The 4,262-nt window shown below is 38.5% G+C and overlaps 1 pseudogene; it reads left to right on the top strand.

Annotated features, from left to right (window-relative positions):
* The first annotated feature begins 2,564 nt into the window (after positions 1 to 2,564).
* On the top strand, positions 2,565 to 3,506 carry LOC132662507 (olfactory receptor 5D13-like; annotated as a pseudogene).
* The last annotated feature ends 756 nt before the right edge of the window (positions 3,507 to 4,262 follow it).

Below are 4,262 nucleotides of genomic sequence, written 5' to 3'. Positions count from 1 at the left end.
TTAGCAATAGTCAAGATGCAGAAACAACCTAAATGTCCATGGACAGATAAATGGATAAAGACAATGTGGTATGAATATACAGCGGAAGACAATTCAGCCCTAAAAATAAAGGGAATTCCACAATATGTGACCACCTGGATAAACCTTGAGGACATTATGTAAGTGAAATAAGCTACTCAGAAAAAATAAATTCCGCTTATATGAGGTTATCTAAAATAATCAAACTCATAGAATAAAAGAGTGGAATGATAGCTGCTGGGGACTGGGGGAAGGGAAAAAGAGGAGTTACCAATCAGTGGTTATAAAGTTTCAGTTAAGAAAGATGAGTACGTTCTAGAGATTTGCGGTACAAAATTGTATTTGTAGTCAATGATACTGTGTTGCACACTTAGAAACCTCTTAAGAAGGTAGATCTCACATTAAGTGTTCTTACCACAATAAAATGAACATTTTAAAAAGAAGTATTAGTATGCTATGATCACTAAAATCTAAACTTTATATAGGTTCCTTATTTTTTCCCGTTAATGCCTTCTTCGTTTTCTGAGGTCCAATCCAGGATACCACACTGCATGCAGCTGCTGTGTGTCCCCAGTCTACTTTGGTCTGTGACAGTTTTTTTACTCTTTTTTTTTTTTTTTCTTGACTTTGACAGCCCTAAGGAATACTGGTTAGGTATCCCATAGAATGCTTCCAAATAAGAGTTTGCATAATGGTTCTTTTCATATTAAGCTGGAATTATGGAAGTAAGAGTGTCAGAAAGGTGAACCCTTTCTCATCACATCATATCAAGGGGTAAATGATACCCGCATTGTTTCACTGATAATGGTCACCTTCTTTTTCCTTAAGGTAGCGTTGGGGCAGTATTCCACTCCAAACTTACTGTGGAATTTAAAATGCAGTTGAGTTCCTAACAGCTGTTTCTCAATTGTTCTTTTTTCCCCTTACTTATTTCAAACTCAACAGTTGACGTTTTCTTCAGTTAATACATATTACTTCAATAATTCAAAATTTAAAAGCAATTAGTGGAATAGATGTGGTGATGTAATTATCCTTAATGATTTAAGAGAAAATGCATATACCACGATGACCCAAGGGACGGTGTTTCAACTAACTGTAAGATTTGTGGTGCACTGAGGAACACTCCAATTGTAATTCTCTGTAATCTATATCTTCAGAGTTATGGAGGCAGATATAAGACCCAGAGTTTGGCAGAGTTTAGATTGTGGATTCAGCTTTTGGTTTTTTCTTTGAATTCCCAAAGATTTCTTTGGTCCTGGAAATAAAATGCCTTTTGACTGGTTATACTTATTGAAATATACTACCATTTTTTTCAAACCTCAAGCCTGTTGCTACTGTAAAGAATGTTTTATTACTAAGAAGAAAAATGCCTGAGATTCACTAATCATAAAAAAAAAAATTCTCAGTAAAATAATCAAGAGCTTCTGGTGTCAGGTCAGTTCATTTCTTTTTCAGTAGCTTTCAATTTAGGAAGAAAACATGGAGCTCCAGCTCATATAGATTATTCCAAAAATTATACGTGGACCCCTTTCTCTGGTCAGAGACCTTTTAATTTTCATTCACGAGGCATGAATGCTTTTGAGAATTAAATTTCGTATGACAGAAACTAGCAACAGTGAGCAATGGGAAAGACACAGAAAATCATGGGGTATTTGTTGATTTTGTATTTCCATAGGCCTGGTCTCTGTTTGGATACAAACCTAATCCGGTCCCATTGGTTTTCACCAAAACCTTTGAAATTGCTAGGGTTGGGATACCAAGTCTTTTTCTGAATAACTTTTTGGTATTGACCTAAGAAGCGTGCCAAAAGGCCAGAACAGTAGTAGCAACAATGTCCCTAATAAGCCAGGGATTTGCAAATAGTTTCACATGTTGAAGGGAACTCATTTATTAAAATAGCCTGAACAACAGTGGATGTTTCCAGTGTATCTGCCTGGTCCTTCTTAATGTTGGAAAAAAAAAATGTTGCTGCTGATGGATGCTCTATGTGTGGGGTTGCTTGTGGCACATGGAAAGGTAGGCAGCCATGTTGCTGAGTCTGGAGCTTGACACTTCAGAAGTGGTACCTGGGTGGTACCTGGGGTACCTGGGTGGCTCAGTTGGTTGAATGTCCAACTTTGGCTCAAGTCATGATCTCGCGGTTTGTGAGTTTGAGCCCCACCTTGGACTCTGTGCTGACAGCTCAAAGCCTGAAACCTGCTTTGGATTCTGTGTCTCCCTCTCTTTCTGCTCTCTCTGTCTCCCCTCCCCTGCTCATGTTCTGTCTCTCTCTCTCAAATTTAAATAAACAATTAAATTAAAAAAAAAAAAGGAATTGTAGACCCCATCCCAGTTTTTGATTCAGAAAGCTGGTGATGGGGTTGGAGATTTTGCATTCCTAACAACTTCTCAGGTGCTCCGGCTGCTATTGGTTTGGGGACCACACGTTGAGAGTCACTGTTCTGTGTCAACTTCACAGAGGCATATGAAGCCTCTTTCTTCTTTCTGTTTCTCCTTTCCATTCAGGTCTACTTTTAGAAATAACTTTTCAATCAACAGGAATCGTGATGTTATCTGAAGGAAATCGAAGTATCATACCCTTTTATTCTTTTGGGTTTTTCGGAATACCCAGCCCTCCAGGTTCCACTCTTCCTGGTTTTCTTGTCTATCTATATGGCCACTGCGGTGGGCAACGTGGGCATGATTATAATCATCAAGATCAATCTGAAATTCCACACCATCATGCACTTTTTCCTTAGTCACTTGTCCTTTGTAGATTTCTGTTATTCCACCATAGTGACACCAAAATGTCGGAGAACTTGATTGTGGAAGACAGAACCGTATCTTTCTCCGGTTGCATTATGCAGTTCTGCTTTGCTTGCATATTTGGAGTAACAGAAGCTTTTATGTTAGCAGCGATGGCCTATGACCGTTGTGTGGCGGTCTGTAACCCCTTGCTCTATCTTGCTATTATGTCTCCAAAGCTCTGTGCTCCGCTGGTGGCTGGGTCATACTCATGGGGTATAGTGTGTTCCCTGACACTCACATATTTTCTCCTTGCATTATCCTATTGTGAGTCTAACATCATAAATAATTTTATCTGTGACCACTGTGTAATTGTTTCTGTCTCCTGTTCGGACCCCTATATCAGCCAGATGCGCTGTTTTATTACTGCCATATTCGATGAGGTGAGCAGCTTGATGGTTATTCTGATGTCCTATACCCTCATTTTTGTCACTGTTATGAGGATGTCTTCTGCAAATGGGTGCCGGAAAACCCTCTCCACCTGTGCCTCCCACCTGACAGCCATCACCATCTTCCATGGGACCATCCTTTTCCTCTACTGTATCCCTAATCCTAAAACTTCTTGGCTCAGAGTTAAAGTGGCATCTGTGTTTTACACAGTAGTGATTCCCATGCGGAACCCCTTAATCTACAGCCTTAGAAACAAAGATGTGAAGGACACATTGAGATTAGTTGTTGCAAAATCGCTTTGTCCCTCAATATAATCTTGTTAGATTCATGATTTTATTCCTGAAAAAACAAACTGTTTTACTATGCTAGAGATCGTTCAACCTTTGTCATGCGGTTGATGATTCAAATCATTTTGCAATTAATATGTTTCAGCGAATATATTTATGGCAGGGCATTTTATGATGATTGATTTTGTACACATTCATTTTTAGGGAAATATCTCCAGACATGTAAACCAAAACTTAAACAAATAAATAAATAAAACTCTTGGATCGTAATATTTTTGCAATGTTTGTAAGTTATTTTAAACTATTTTATCATGTAGTATGATTTCATATGTATGTTTCCAAAATAAAACTAATCACCAGTTCATCAAATATGTGCAGGTCGAGAATGATTCCCTCGAATCACAATCAGGTGGCTCATGTTCCAGGGACGGCTTTGGCGGGGTGTGTCAGCTCACTGTACCTTTTACAGAAGCCAACCTTTTGCTATTTGTTGTATTGAACGGCAGATGCTGACTTTTACTCATGAAACTTTAAAGGGACCCAAGCATATCTGGTCACTTAAAGATAAGACACAAATAGGATGGATCCTCAAAAAGCTGATGAAAAGAACTTCACCAACATTAAAATCTGTTGCAAACGTTCCTTGGTGGTAAAAGACACTGTTAAGAAGTAAGCCACAGGCTATGAATAAATATTTGCTATATATACATCTTTGCCACATGTATGCACGTGCACATGTTTGACAAAGGATTTGTTTGTAGAACATATGAAAGAAAGCTCTTT

Source organism: Panthera onca, chromosome D1, assembly GCF_046562875.1.
Source record: "Panthera onca isolate mPanOnc1 chromosome D1, mPanOnc1 haplotype 2, whole genome shotgun sequence".
Lineage (NCBI taxonomy): Eukaryota > Metazoa > Chordata > Mammalia > Carnivora > Felidae > Panthera > Panthera onca.
This window is presented reverse-complemented; position numbering and strand designations above follow the sequence as displayed.